The 15215-nt window shown below is 36.3% G+C and overlaps 1 protein-coding gene across 18 annotated transcripts in view; it reads left to right on the top strand.

The window, feature by feature from the left end:
- Positions 1 to 15215, top strand: part of INPP4B (inositol polyphosphate-4-phosphatase type II B) — a 747875-nt gene that overhangs the window by 192173 nt on the left and 540487 nt on the right. The gene's annotated exons all lie outside the window — the stretch shown is intronic.

The following is a 15215-nucleotide window of genomic DNA, read 5'->3' on the forward strand; positions in this document are numbered from 1 at the left end:
TTGGATGATCTATCCATTTGTGTAGTTGGAGTGTTAAAGTCCCCTACTATTATTGTGTTTCTGCTTATTTCTCCATTTCTCCCTTTATGTCTATTAATAATTGCTTTATATATTCAGGTGCTCATATGTTGGGTGCATAGATTTTTACAAGTGTTATATCCTCTTGTTGGATTGTTCCCTCTGTCATTATGTAGTGCCCTTCTTTGTCTCCTTATAGTTTTTGTTTTAAAATCTATTTTCCCTCATATAAGTACTGCTTCCCCAGCTTTCTTTTCTTTGCCATTTGCGTGGAATATCTCTTTGCATCCCTTCACTTTCAGTTTGTGATTGTCTTTAGATCTGAAGTGTGTCTCTTGTATGCACCATAAATATGAGTCTTATCTTTTATCCAATCAGCCACCCTATGCCTTTTGATTGGAGCATTTAGTCCATTCACATTTAAAGTAGCTATTGATAAACATATACTTATTGCCATTTTGTTACTTTTTTTCGGATGTTTTCATAGTTCTTTTCAGTTCCTTTCTGCCTCTCTTGCTCTCTTCCCTTGTGGTTTGATGGCTTTCTTTAGTATTATTTTTGGGTTCTTTTCTCTTAATTTTTTGTGTATGTATAATTGGTTTTGGGTTTGTGATTAGCATGAGGTTCATATACAATAACCTATGTATATTAATATATATTAAGTTGATGATCTCTTTACTTTGATCTCTTTCTAAAAGCTCTACTATTTTACTCCCCTCTTCCCCTGTTTTATGTTTTTGTTATCATATCTAATCTCTTTTTGTGTGTCTCCAATACCCTCTTATCATTGAAATTGGTAATTTTAGTACTTTTGTCTTTTTACCTCTATAGTATCTTCATAGGTGGTTGTTCTGCTACCTTTACTGTATTTTTACCTTTACCACTGATTTTATTGCCTTTTTAAAAAATAATTTTATTATTCCTATTTGTGCTCTTCTCTTTCCTACTTAAATAAGTCCCTTTAGCAATTTTTGTAAAACTGGTTCCTTGGTCATAAACTCCTTTACTTTTTGCTTGTCTGGGAATCTCTCCTTCCACTTTGAATGATAACCTTCCATTTTGAATGAAAACCATTTTGAATGATAAGGTAGAGTATTCTTGACTGTAGGTTTTTTCCTTCCAGCACTTTAAATATATTATGCCACTTCCTTCTAGCTTGTAAGGTTTCTGCTGAGAAGTCAGCTGATAGCCTTATGGGGTTCCTTTTGAATGTAACTTATTGCCTTTCTCTTGCAGCTTTTAGTCTTCCCTCTTTATCTTTAATTCTTGACATTTTAATTGTGTTTCCTGGTGTGAACCTCGTTGGATTTATTGAGTTTGGTGCTTTCTGTGCTTCCTCTACCTGGATGTCTGTTTCCTTCCTTAGGTTAGGAAAGTTTTCAGGTATTATTTCCTCAAATAGATTATCTGCCCCTTTGTCTGTCTCTTCTCCTTCTGGAACACGATTAATAGGATGTTAGTGTGCTTGATGTTTTCCCAGAGGTCCATTAGACTGTGCTCATTCTTTTTAATTCTTTTTTCTTTTATCTGTTCAGCTTGTCATTTCCTCTAGCCTTTTGTCCAGCTTGCTGATCCATTCTTCTGTATCATCTACTCTGCTTTTGAGTCCCTCTAGTGAATTTCTCACTTCCAATATTGTATTCTTCATTTCTGATTGACTCTTTTTTATATTTTCCAATTCTTTGTGGAAGTTCTCACTGAGTTTATCCATTCTTCTCCCAAGATCAGTGAGCATCCTTACGACTCTTAGTTTGTACTCTTTGTCAGGTAGATTGTTTATGTCTGTTTCATTTAGTTCTTTTTCTGGAGGTTTTTCCTGTTCCACTACTTGGAACATATTTTTTTCCCTCCTCATTTTCCCTCCTTCTCTGCACTTTTATCTATGTATTACGTGGGTCAGCTATGTCTCCTGATCTTGGAGAAGAGGACTTTTGTAAGCAATGCCTTATAAGGCCCAGCAGTGTGCTTCCCTCTTGTCACCGATTCCAAATGTTCCAGGAGTGACCCCTGTGTAGGCTATGTGTGTCCTTCTGTTGCGGCAGGGTTGTTCTTGCTGCAGGTGCCCAAGGAGGCTAGGCTGCCTCCCTGGCTGGTTGGTTGTAATCTCATATGCATGTGGCTGCTAAGGACCCTTCAGTCACTTCATTGGGCATTGCGAGTCCCAGCACTGTTGGTTGCAAGGTCTAATAGCACATTCTGCTTGCAGTTTTTCTGCTTAGTGAGTAGGCCCCCAGCATAGCTGTTTGCTAGGCTCAGGGGCTTACATTTGCTCCAGGCCTCTGGCCTGCAAGGCTCTTGTCAGCTGTCTCAGTATTGTAGCTAAGTGGGGCTGGCCCCAGGCATGGGAGTATGCAATTGTTTTAGGCTTTGGAAAGTGGGGCTAATCCCTTGTGTGGCTGTTTGAGAAGCACAAGTCTTCTACAGCTGACATGTCCCGCTGCCCACAGGGCCACACACATTGTCAACACAGTCCTGCCCTGTATGTGTGCCCTGACCCCCTGAAGTGGACCCAGTTACCCCACTGCAGAGGACCCACATGCTCTACCAATGCCACACACAGTCCACCCACTCCTCACACATGCCCTGCCCTGCAGAGGCAGATCCACTTGCCTGGCTGCAGAGGATCCTGTTACCCAGTCTTTGCAGGCCCACAAGTTGCTTGCGGGCTTGCTTTTGGGTGGGGCCGGTCCCTAGGGCAGGCTGCCTGCCCTGGCTGAGCTGGATTAAGTCAGTGCTGTAGTGGCTGGGATAGACCCTAGGCTAACAGGCCAGGGGAAGAGCTCCAATGGCATCTGCTAGCATCTGTTTCAGCATGCCTGTACTAGGTCATTCTAATGGCTGATGTCAATGTCTCAGTCTCTGGAGAGGTCTCACCTCTCACCAAGATGCACCCAGATCCTATAAGGTGAGTCTCTTCTCACCAAATGACTGTGCACCTTTCTTTCTGGTGTTTTTAGGTTGCTTTCTGAAATGAGTGAATTCATGCATGGGCCCTTTAAGAGCTGGCATCTTTTCCCTTTTGTCTAATGGCTTTTCTGTGGGTATTCCCCATTGTTGTTAGTAGCCAGCAACACCAGATATTATGACACTTGCTGAGTCCAAAGGATGCTTATAGCAGTAATGCTCCCCCGCTCAGGTTCCCCACTCCTCCAGGGAAGGCTATACCTTAGGATTGCTCCCAGCTGGTCATGCGGTGCTGTGGCTTGTGAAGGTGGCTATTTTTTCTCTCCAGAAAGGTATTTCTGCTTCTTCCACTTCAGTCAGCACTGTCCCTTGTTTCATGGGTTCTTTTTATCCAGTTTTCAGTTCTTTCTCATGGGTAATTGTTCCCAAAATAGTGGTAAATTTCTTGTGTCCATGGGAGGAGGTAAGTTAAGAGTCTGCCTATGCCGCCATCTTAACACCTCTAAGTAAATATCTCTTAACTCATTTACCTTTTTTCTGTGTGTGAAAGTGTTGGGTTTATCTCCAATTACTTTTTGTTTTAATTTACCTTTAAACTCTTTCTCATCTTTGTATTTTTTAAGTTTTCTGTCGTTTTCTTTAGGTGTATTTCTTGTAAATAGGTTTTTAAAATTTTCCTTAGCCTAATCTGAGATTATATAGGCATTTTTATTCTTTTGTTATAGGAGTAAATGTGTATTTCTTGCAGAGCAATTAGAGATTATGGATAAGCTATATATAAATCAGCAATTTTCTCCCCTAACTGTTAATATTTTAATGTATATGTTTCCATTTTTCATATATATATCTCTGCACACACATATATTTGTTTATCAAGCAAAATAAATGTTCTAAATATGAGGGCATTTTTTTTTTAGTACTCTTTATTACTTAATAAAATATTCTGAAATTTCCACGTCATTTCATATAGTTTATGGAAATATTTTTAATGGCAGATAGTATCACACTATATCATAATTTTTTAATGAGTTCCTTTGACTATTTACATTATTTCCATTTTTTGTATTAATAAAGAAAACTACAGTAAAAAATCTTGTAGCTAAGTCTTCAACACTTGAATCATTATTTCTTTAGAAAAAAATCCTAGAAGTGAAACTTATGAGACAAAAGGTGTATGAAATATAAAGATTTTGGTTCAAAAAAGATTTAATTTCTTATTCAGTGATTTCATTTTATATTTTCTATTTCCTGTGCTTTCTTGGAAATTATTTTGCTCTTAGGCCTCTATTTTTTGTTTTCTCTTAGTGAAGTGAAATATTTATATCCCATTTTTATTTGTGATTTCCTTTCAGTTAAAGAAATTCTTAAAGCGACTTTTCTAATTATAAATATTAAGTATGAAACTGATTACTAATTTACTGTTATTTGTTGTCTGTCTTCAAGTGTCTGAATGAAAGGGAATTAACTTGATTTTGGCACAAATCAATGTATCAGAAACTGTCTGATATCCCACTTTGGACCCTTATATTCCCCAGTCTGTAAATGTCACAGTACCAGGCATTGGATGGATCAACCTGGTATAGGCCCAGAAAGAATGGCCCTAGAACTAGAGGTGACCTTGGTAGAATATTAGAAACAAAGCTGAAAAGGGACATAGCTGACATGGCCTCAGTGGGAAGAAGAGATGGCAAAGAAATCCAAGGGCCAACAAGCCAGAGAAATAGCTTGGGGTGCTAGTAGAGAGGCCTAGGTAATGTTAAGCAGGAGGATGTGCCTCAAGTATAGTGGAATTAAGTACATGTCACAACCCAAGCTCCAAGAACTTTGATGAAAATATTTTTATGGGGCATGGCTTAGCCTGCTACCATCAAAGTCCTGGCATGGATGGCATGGATGGCATGGATGGTGGGCAATAGGGAGAATCAACAAGATGCTGAGTTAATGTCTTCCGGCAGGGGCCTCTCATGCCTTCCTTTTCAGGCCAAAACTGAAGCTGCTGGGTGAGCCCCGTGGCTCCCTCAGGTAGACAATTAGAGTCATCAGACCAGAGAGTTAGGGACTTGATTTTCCTCGTGTAAAGTCAAGTTACACTAATTATCTCAAACAGTATATATAACTAAGCCATTTCTCTGATATATTTTAGTCCTTTGTCACCCTTTTGGAATATCTAGAAATATTTTCCTAAGATAATTAGTTCAATTAACCAAACACTTGAAAAAAGTACTTTTTTACCACTTTCTTCTCACATTCCATACATTTTAATTTTATCAGAGTGAAAACTTTCACCAATTCAAAGGTTCTAAAAGTTTTTAATAGCTTTATCTGAAAATCAAGAAACTATGGTGACAGTTACTATAGAAATTCTTAGAAACAGATGAAAACAATTAAAATGTCTTTCAACTTGTAAATGGATACAAATTTTCAGATCTATTAGCTTTTCTTTATGGAATAATAAATGATCTATTTAAAAATATTAAATATAATTACTTGGGCAAATTGGATAGGTTTCTTAAAAATACACAATTAAGTGGCTGTGTTTTAAAATGACCTACTCACTGTATTGAACAAATAGATCTAATTGTCCAAATATTCTTTTTCTCTAAAAAAGATGTATTCTTTGCATTAAATATCAGCTTAGTTCATTTTTAAATGTATCACCCACTTAATTCTCACTCTTATTTTACTTCTAGACTTCTATTTCCTACATTAAAATGTGTAATTCCAAATTTCCTTGAACTTCTAAATCTAATTGGAAAGATAAATGAAATTAATATAATTTCATTACCCTTCTATCTACAAGCTGTTCTGATTAATTTATTAGCAATGATATTGCTTTACTTTTCTTAGTGCTTGGCAGTTTTTAAAGTGCTGTTACATCTTTTATGTGACTTGATATTTTAACAAATAATTAAGATAGATATTAACCATATCAAGGAGGATAAAGTTGAGATGGAATAACTTGTTTGATGACTTCTAGACTAGAAAAACACTGTCCTTTGCATCTTTGTCACACACTCACCCCCATTTATGTTTTTAATCTCTTTCAATTTCTGTTACCAAGCTGAATAATTTATCTCAACAAGGGACCCCAACCTGTTCCAATAACTTTTCAATCCTTAATAAAAAGGTCACAGCTAATATTTATTAAATGTTTTAGAGTAATGAAATGCCTTTCAACTGTTATAGCTTTTCAGTGTTGAGACCAATCTATTTATTTTAAGGTTGTAATCATTTATATGGCATTTCTGTAGCCAGGAATTTAAAAAAAATTCTATATATCTATATTTTTCTCTTACCTAATCTTAGGATTTGGAATTGTAGGGTTACTCTAGCTGCTCCAGTTAATAAAGACCACTTTTTTTAACTTTCTTGCTCTGTAAGGGTCCAGTGTGGGTATTCCTTATTAGTAGGGCAGTTTCCTTCCATGGGGTTAATCAGGGAACTTAGGCTATTTCCACCTTTTGGTTCCATCATCCTCTGGGGCCTCTCAGTCCTGTACCTCTGATCCATCTATTTCTTAAAAGCTGCAGCGTGGAGATGACACAGTCCTTTCCTCTCACATTCCTTTGGTGAGAACTAGTCATGTGGACAAACCTGAAGTGTATCTCTGATTGGGCAACTACGTCCCAGCATCAATACCATGCTATGAAAAAGAGAAGAAAATTTCTGGTGGACAGTTAGCCGTCAATGCCACAGAAGATTAAAACTGTGAATACCCCAAAGATAATACATGTGATGCTATTTAGTAATGAGGCAATAATGAGGGGGCTTCGGATTGCGCAGAGGTTTTTAAGAGCATGACCACATGTGTGCAAAGAGTCGAGCTGTGTTCAACCTCTCCCACTCTTCTGATGGATTGTGTTTTAGAATTCTGTTCACTTCAGTTCATATCTGATCATCTGGAAGACTTAAGCTCAAGGGCCTATCTACTTTCTGGGCCCTATCTACTAATATCTTGTCCCTAACAATGCATCTACTAATAGCTTCAGTTGGACTGTCTCTTGCTTTGAGGGAAAGACTTCCAGCATCTGTTACTTCAGATGGAGAAAATTTGGCCCCACTATTTCCTAGTCAATAGCTGGTGCACTATGGGTGAATGGGAAAGATTCTGTTTTGAATAGGCATCCCTAAGATCTGACAGAACATGAAAGGAAGATCTAGTTGTGTTTTTAAAGGATTTTGCAACTCTGAAAAAATTGCTAAATTAAGAAGCCCCCATGGTTTAACTATGTAATATTGCAAGTGGAAAGACTCTCAAGCATTACCTAATACTGAGATTGTAACCTATTTTTCAAATTCTACCACATCTTGTTGATATCCATTTTAAGGACTGAATATCAGGAATCCATACAATGTCTGGCTAAAATTCTTCATGCTATACTTAAGCTCATTTCCTCATGTGCTGTTCTCCTGCAGAATAGAGACAATTGCTGGTTATGATATTTGGCCTATTGAACTTTATTTTGTGATTGCTTGTGTGTTTTTATTTTCTTAAGAAGAGTTTTAAAAATCGTCCCCAGGATTATAATTTAATTTTGCCATCAATCTTCAGTATTGATTTTACCTATATCTTGCATTTCAGAATCAATCAATCAAATATTTTGTACATTATATCATTGTCAATATTTAAGGAATAATGTTAGCTTTCTGATTAGCAATGTCTTGTTTTTGAAAACCAACAAAAATGCAGGAAGCTGGTAAGACTGCAAGTAAAAATAGGTAAATATTTAAATATCAGATAAAAAATAACATGAGATATATCAGACATAATAATAATATCAGATAAATATTAATATCACAGAATAAAATATGTCTGCTGTGGCATTGATGGCTAACTGTCCACCAAAAATTTTCCCTCTTTATTTCACAGCGTGGAGTTGATGCTGGGACGTATCTGCCCAAGCAGCATAGCAGAGAGCTCCCCATGTCCTTCATGTGGACTTTCAAAGGAATGATGCACATAAATGAGAAAAAACAAATTAAATTAAGTTTATAACCTACAGTATGTTGCCATAGATTTCAATTTTTGTACTCATGTAATTAACCGTGCCACTCATTAACTTGACAGAATCCTTTTAAGTCTTATTACTTAACCATAGTCTCATGCTAGTTAATTACAGAAAATGTAAGGCAAAGGTTTTTTTTTTTTAGAAATATAATTCATTCAGGTGCCTTAAAGCACTTAACATACGGAGTGTACAAAATTAGCTGCACTTGTCAGATAATTTTCAAGGCAGATAATAAAAATGAGCATGTGGAGGATCCTCTCGCTTAGACTTGGGCCAAGTCTGAAAGAGTGCAGTTCACTGAAATCATGGTGTGCTCCAATAATAAAACAAGAATTCACTGAGGACAGAAAATGCTAATCTACTATTCCCTGCAAATCAAAGTTTAGAAAATAAAATGAGAAGAACTGTACAACTGTGGAGATAATGGAGCTCACCTACTGAGCTGGACCACCAGGTGAGATGATTTTCGTAAGTATCATTTTAACCAGGAAAACTGATGCCACACAGCAGTGATAAAAGGATTCACGGGAGGGTTTCTGTTTTTTTTATTGTTGTTGTTTTTTAAAGAGCATTAACTTCTGAAACCATGCTGAAATGTAGTGGATTAGAAGATAGGAAACCTAAATTCTTGACCAAATTTGAAACATTTTATCCTACATGTAGTTGCTGTGAGAATTGAATGAGATCATATATCTGAAAGTGACTGATGCAGGTACTAGATTCAGGAACCCTTTCAATTACGTTCTCTCTTTTTGGAAACTATATAGGATTAGATTCCCTGATGATGGCACTGGGATTGATCTGCTGTGAGTTGTATTTACCTGGATATTTGTGTCACTTTGTGCTTTGGAACATTATTTTGAGGACAGGGTCTCTTCCTTACTCACTATTTTATTCACCTCATTGCTGACCACAGTTCTTCCAAATCTCCTTGAAAAAATATTTATTACCTTTAATTAGTAATTGAATTTCAACTGAAAATGAAATTATAGTCCTGACTTTGTCTCCTCTTTTGTAATATTAGGTAGGGGAGGCTATTCAGGGAAAGAGAGAAGTCTAGCTTTGGAAACAAGATATTTATAAAATCCAAAAGGATGTGGAATAGGAAATAAGAAAAATTTAATCAAAACAGCCCTTCCACATTCCTTTGAAATAATACGGTTTTACCACAGGTTTGAGTTTGTGGATCCTGTTGAGATTTATTCATTATCACTGTATTTGCAAGGAACTGTGTAGAGCAGAGAGGCAAGAGAACATTGCCCTTTATGGTCTCAGTTCACTAACTCATTTTACGTATTTTGCTGCTAATTTGAGCCAATTCAGTTTCATAGCCTTGCAATAGAGGTAAATGTTACAATTTAGCAGTGCATTAGGCAAACGAACTGAGAAACACCTTTTTTGTAGAGGGGATGGTGCAGAGAAGTCATGAATTCCTTTATAAGAAATTGATTCTACCTTGTTTCAAATTTTGAGTCATTTGGAAGTTCAGAGTTGAACCTAATTGAGATAAGAGAGAGAAGAGAGAGAAAAGAGAGAGAAGGAGAGAGAGAGAAAGAGGATTTGCATGCACACAGTCAATAAGTAGATATTTATTTAGGACTTACTAATCAACAAATCACTTGCTACAATGGTGGAAATCAATAAAACAATGAAGGACAAGAAGAAAGTAACATTTATCAGTGCCTAATTTGGGCAAGACCCTTAATTCAATGCTGTATATTTGCTGTCTTACTTGACTGTCATATCAATCCAACGTGGAAGATATTATCACCTCCATATCACTAATGAGGAAACTGGGGCTTGGTGAAGTTACTCACTTATGGTGACTATGGTGATAAGGAAAGGGGATTAGAATTCAGCTCTGTTCTCTTCAATGTCTATGCCCTTTCAGCTCCACTGTGCTCTCTGCCTAGCTACTAGCAAGTATTTGGGAATTTACCAACACCATGCAGGGTTATCAGCAGGACTTCATTTGAGCTACATGAACTGGAGGCCATAAAAGAGAGAAACCATCTCTGAGCACAGCTTCTATTTTTCCACACACAATTGGGCAGGCTTTAGGCAAAACTGTGACGTCAATGAATATTGTCTCCTCCCCAAGTTATCGTTACTGACCTTTCCACTTCTTTTCTTGGCATCTCTTCCTTCAGGTCCTCTGTCTGTCTTCTTTGCACCCATAAAAACAGGAAAGAGTTGGTGTCAGGCACTATATGTATAGGGTTTCAGTCCCTGTATTAACTGCATTTTGTTTTTAAACTGTTTTTATTTTTAAAAATAATACATGCACGTAGTTAAAATGTATTTTGAGATACAACAAAAAAACAGCAGGCCCCTGCTCCACCCCTCCTGGTTCCTGAGTCCCACTTCTCTAAGGCAAGTACCTTCAACTGTTTTTCCCATTTCTTTTAGTATTTCCTCTTTTTTTTTCTTAATAACAGGCCTACTCAGCTACATCTTTGTTTATGCGTTTAATTTTAAGCATATCTATTAACGTCTCTTCATGGAAGTTGAGAATTTACTTCTCAAATCTTCCTATAAACCTTTCTGCATAAACCCTTCTTCCTATCCACCAATAAAAGTATTACTCACAATCTTCGGTGAAAGCAATGCACTGCTTACAGTTATACATGTTGCTCACAGCTGAGCCACCTAGTGTATTACAATTTGATTCTTTTTCTTCTAAATCTTTCCATTTTCCTTGGAGTTAATGTTTGCAGTGTTAATTAGGACAGGTTCCACTGCTGAAAAAGAGACCAAAGTGGCAGTGGCTTGAAAGATGGAGTTTATTTCGGTCTTATGCAACAGTCTGAGCAAGCAGTCCAGAGCTGATATGACAGTTCCAGTGGCAGGGACACTGACTCCCTTTATCTGATTGTTTTTCCAGCCTTAACACCTTCCACTTCACGATCTAAAAATGCTTCTGTAGTTTGACTGTCGTGTCTACTTTTCTGAAAGGGGGAAGGAGAGAAGAAACTGTGGAGAGCACAGAAATCGTAAACATTGTATCCCACTGGCCAAAATTTAGACTCATGGCCACACATAACTGCAAGGAGGATGAGAAATATAATCTTACTAGCACAGCTACACATGCAGCGAAATTTGGGGGTTTTATACTAAAGGAAGAAAGGAGAATGGATATTTGGAAACAAATACCTGTCTCCACTGTCTTGATTCCCACTCAAATTTTTTCTGACTTCTGCCTCTATTGCTGCACAGAAATCGTCCGTTCTAAGATTCCCTCTACGATCTGAACTGCCAGATCCTGTGACCTCTTTTTGGCCAATAGTGCATTTCTTTCGCTGAAATTTTGTCCAATTCTATTGACTATAAATTTCCTGCAACTCCCTATTAAAGTTTACAAATGTCCTTTCTTTTTTTATGTTGTTATAGTTGTGAGGCAAAATTTAAAATTAATGAATGGGTCTGTTGTCTGATATCTCCTATATATTTTTATTTGTTGATGACTAATAGCATACAATGTGGACAAAGTTTTAAATACTATATCTTCATTATCAGCAATTATATTGTACAGTCATTTAAAATATCTTGCATATACTTTTTCTTTCTCTATAGAATAAATTAACATTATAAAGCTAAGGTTCTATTTGATCTTCAAATACAGTCACAGAAAAAATAGAAATCATTCCTGGAGTTGAGTTGTCTATCATTTTCTGTTGCTGAAGTTACCCAGTTAAATGCATTTAACAACTAGTTAAAGCTAATTGACAGTAATGTCCTTTAAAGCATCAAAGTTCGGCAAAAAAAGACTTGTCCTAAATAAAGTTTTAATAATCTAAGCACAAACCATTATCTTGTGACATGATTTCAGATCTAATTGGCCCATAGTTTTAAATACTTTGAAGAGGTAGAATATCACCTGCTGAATCTTTGAGACTCTAGTTAGAAAATATTATTGCGTAAGTAGAAGTAGGAGCAGATAGTCTTATGTGGAGAATTGGTGTAGCTTCCCACCATTGTCTTGATTTTCTCAATTGTATTCTGTTCATGTGTGATTCAGAATGGAAAAACGTCGCTCAGCACCACACTTACTGTTTAGTAATTTCTTGCTTTCAGTTTTAGTTTTGAAATTTTGTGAAATATTCCCCCAAACCTCCCCTTAATTGGCTGTTCAGTATTTTCATGGTATGCCTTGAAAATAGTTCAGGCAAATAAGGCTGAGCTTGATTTACTCCAGACAATGAAGTGAGATGAGGATTGGATGAGGAGCTGTAGAAGTAGAGTTTATCCTTTTAAAAAATATTGTGAAATCTAGCAAAAATACAGAAAATTGCACATAATAAAAACATACTCCTCAATGATTTATCAAAGTGAACGCTCCTGTAACCATCATCAGGTCAAGGATAAAACATTGGTAGTCTACTCGAGGGTCTCTGTGTGCCCCTGTTGAATTGTTCTCCTCCTTAAATATAATCACCGGGGTTGCTTTGATTTAATCACTTCCTTGATTTCTGTATAGTTTTACCACCTAAGTATGTATCCTGACTAATCAATTTGTATAACTATTAATGCTGAAATGGAGTTCTTCTACCCAATGTACATTAAAAAGTTAATTAATTACAGTATCAGCTTTTGGAAAAGATATCAGCTTTATTTTGCGAGATTGATCTGCCAGGAGACAAGGGCATGTGCCTTCAGATCTGTCTCCCTGATCCAGAGCTTGGGGCACAATTTGTGGGTGAAGTGCAGGGCAGTATGAAGTGTGGAGATAGATGATGGGCGGTAAGGAGAAGTGACGTAATTGATCATCTGTGCAAGTGTAGTCCAGCTTCATGCCTCTTCATAGGATGCATGCTCACAAAATGGCAGCATTACCATGATCTGAGGTGAAGATTTTGGCTCTTTGATGTCAAAAAGGTCATTTATCAAGCATTTGCACAGGCCCAGTTGATGGGTTCTGGTCTCAACCGACCTAAACTGGATCTCAGTTCCTGAAAATCCACTCTTTATTACTCTCTTGATAAGCTGAGATCAGTTGAAGTGGTCCTGGAGGGCCCTTGGTTCCATAACCTCTCCTGTTTTTGAACTTACTTTATGTAAATAATGTGAAGCATACATCATTCTTTTCTATCTTCTTTTGCTGTGCATTGTTTATGATATTTGTCATATGGTTGTGAGAAGCTCTAGCTTTTTAAATTTTGGGTGCTGTATAGAATTTCGTTGTATGAATATACCACATTTTAGCTATCTAGTCTAGTCTTGATGGATGTTTGAGTTGTTTCCAGATGGGAAAATTACGGATAATGTTCCTGTAAACATTCTCATGCACATCTCTGGAGGCACCTGTGCATACATTTTTGATGAGAACATACCTAGGAACACAATTATCGCATCTTAGGTTATGTCTATTTGCAGCATTGGCAGAGATTGCCAAAATAGTTTTCCAAAGTGGTACCAATTTATATATTCCCACCAGTGGTATAAGAGTTCCCAGTGCTTCACATTCTCACCAATATTGGTAATTGGGAGTCTTTTCAATTTTAGCCAGTTCACTGGGTGTCTAGTAGTATTTCATTGTGGTTTTAATTAGCATTTCCCTGAAGACTAATGAGCCTGAGCAGTTTTTCATATGATTATTGACAATTTGGCTATCTTGTTTTTGCAAATGCTATTTAAAGGCCCTTAACTCTTTTTCTATTGTGTTGATTGTCTTTTGTTTGCTTTTTAATTGTGAGGAATTCTTGATTGTCTGTGTTGCAAAAATTTCCAGCTTTATTGCTTGCCTCTTTACTCTCTTAATATGAATTTTGATAAGCAGAAGTTCTTAATTGTGATGTAGTCCAATTTATCCCTCGTTTCTTTTATGTTTAGTGCTATTTCAATTCTTTCAAGAAATTTTTTCCTCTGCTGAGTTTTTAATATTATATTACCATATACTATCTCTTAGAAGCTTTGTTGTTTTACCTTGCACATTTAGATAATTTTTTAAATATAGATATCCAGTTGTCCTAGCACAAATTATTGAAAAAATACCTTTACCCCACAGCTCTGCAATATCAACTTTCTCAAAATTTAATTATGCATACATTATTAATTTTATTTCTGGGCTCTCTGTTTCATCCATTTATCTGTAGTTTGCATAATCTTAATTACTGTAACTTTATAGTCAGTTTCGACTTCCAATAGAGAAGTCCTCCCACCTTGTTATTCTTTTTCGAAAGTGTCTTGGTTTTTCCTTTGGCATTTTCATATACATTTTTAAATTAGTTTGTTAATACTACTAGAAAGCCTGTTGGTATGTTTATTAGGATTGCACTGAATTATAGAAAGTATGCCCTTTCCTGGTTTGCCTATGACAATCCTAGTTTACACCTATAGAGTTGGTATCCTATCTAGTTTAGTATTTGTCTGGGCTTTCTCATTTTTCACTAATTATTGTTATTATTATTATTAAGTTACAATAAGCAGGGAAGATTTTGCTAGACCTCAACTTTGTAATTCCAGTTCCTGCATGGACTTATCTAGAAGTGGATGAAACATATGTACAGTGAACAGAATTCTCATTTTTTTCCCTCTCTCTCTCACTTTTTTCTCATTTTACATGTGGTTAAATCTGGAAATAGCCAGTCATGATCCTACTCTCTTTTTTCAACTAATTCTTGTTGAAATGTTATTAATATCTACCATTCAAAGACAACAAGCAGGATGCTTGTTGGAATAACCTTCTAAATCAGAAAACACCAGGTCCAAATGGATTCATGGGTGAACTCTACCAAATGTTCAAGGAAGAAATTACACTAATTCTTTATAATCTCTTCCAGAATGTAGAAGCAGAGGGAATATGTCCTAACTTATTCTATGAAGCCAGCATTACTCTAATACCAAAACTAGATAAAGACATTACAAGAAAAGAAAACTACAGACCAATATCTCTCATGAATTGGATGCAAAATCCTCAACAAATATCAGTAAGTTGAATTCAATCAGATATAAAATGACTTATACATCATGACCAAATAGATTTATCCCAGGTATGCAAGGCTGGTTCAACATTCAAAAATCAATTAATGTAATCCATCACATCGAGAAGCTACAGAAGAAAATTTCCATGATTATATCAATAGATGTAGATTTGACAAAATGCAACTTCCACATGACGAAAGTTCTCAGAAAACTAGGACTAGAGAGGAACACTCTCAACTTGATAAGGAGCATCTATAAAAAATACCTACAGCTAACATCATACTTAATTGTGAGAAACTAAAAGCTTTCTGATAAGGAACAAGACAAGGATGTTTCTTCTCACCTATGCTTTTCAACATTGTG

Source organism: Equus przewalskii, chromosome 2, assembly GCF_037783145.1.
Source record: "Equus przewalskii isolate Varuska chromosome 2, EquPr2, whole genome shotgun sequence".
NCBI lineage: Eukaryota > Metazoa > Chordata > Mammalia > Perissodactyla > Equidae > Equus > Equus przewalskii.